The sequence below is a fragment of the Cervus canadensis genome, chromosome 21 (genome assembly GCF_019320065.1).
Source record: "Cervus canadensis isolate Bull #8, Minnesota chromosome 21, ASM1932006v1, whole genome shotgun sequence".
Classification (NCBI taxonomy): domain Eukaryota; kingdom Metazoa; phylum Chordata; class Mammalia; order Artiodactyla; family Cervidae; genus Cervus; species Cervus canadensis.
The window spans coordinates 53,525,203-53,526,152 of NC_057406.1; the positions used below are offsets into that span (position 1 = coordinate 53,525,203).

The 950-nt window shown below is 31.3% G+C and overlaps 1 non-coding gene across 1 annotated transcript; it reads left to right on the forward strand.

Annotated features, from left to right (window-relative positions):
• The first annotated feature begins 258 nt into the window (after positions 1-258).
• Positions 259-365, forward strand: LOC122424156. Its single transcript, XR_006264342.1, has one exon. It is a non-coding gene; the product is annotated as a U6 spliceosomal RNA (small nuclear RNA).
• Positions 366-950: the final 585 nt, after the last annotated feature.

The following is a 950-nucleotide window of genomic DNA, read 5'->3' on the forward strand; positions in this document are numbered from 1 at the left end:
ATTCTCATAAGTTAAACATGCACCAATCCTATGGCCCAACAATTTAATTTCTAGGTGTTTCCCCAAGAGATATAAAAGCATATACATATACAAAGACTTATTGTGAATGTTCGTACAAGTTTTACTCATACTTGCCCAAATCGGTGACTGACTAAACAAAGTGTGGTATTTTTATGTAATGGAGTACTACTCAGAATTAAAAAGGAATAAACCTATTGTATATGCAACAAAGTGTATCAATATAAAAACCATTATACTGTGCTTGCTTCGGCAGCACATATACTAAAATTGGAACGATACAGAGAAGATTAGCATGGCCCCTGCGCAAGGATGACACGCAAATTCGTGAAGCGTTCCATATTTAAAAAAAAAAAAAACCATTATACTGAGTGTAAGAGAGACTTGAGGGAAGTCAAATCTAATCTATAGTGATAGAAAGCAGATCAGTGGTTGCTTAAGGCTGAGGATGGGAGGTAAAAACTGAAAACGGACAAAAGGAACAAATGATCACAGTAAGACACAGGCAAAAAGTATTAATGCAAATAAATAAAGGCAATTTAGAATAAAGGGCAAACTGCACAATGCAGACCTTACATTTATATTTATTTATGCACCAATTATAATAATCTAATTCATAAAGCAAAAATATTTTAAAAAATAGAGAAATAGAAGTAGGATACTTCATCTCTTTTAGCCTAAGAGATAAAGTTCACAAAATAATAAATAAGCTAAGTAAAACACATACAACAACTTGGAACTGTACACAACCAAAGCAAATAATTGTTATTTTCTTAAGAATCATGCAACATATGACATTCTCTAGTCCTAATGCAAGAAAACTAAAAATCAATGGCAAAACTAGGAGACAAAGAAAAACAAAAAAAATCACCAACTGTTGAATCAAAGAAAAAATTAGAGAATATTGAAAAAATAACAGTAATGAAAACATA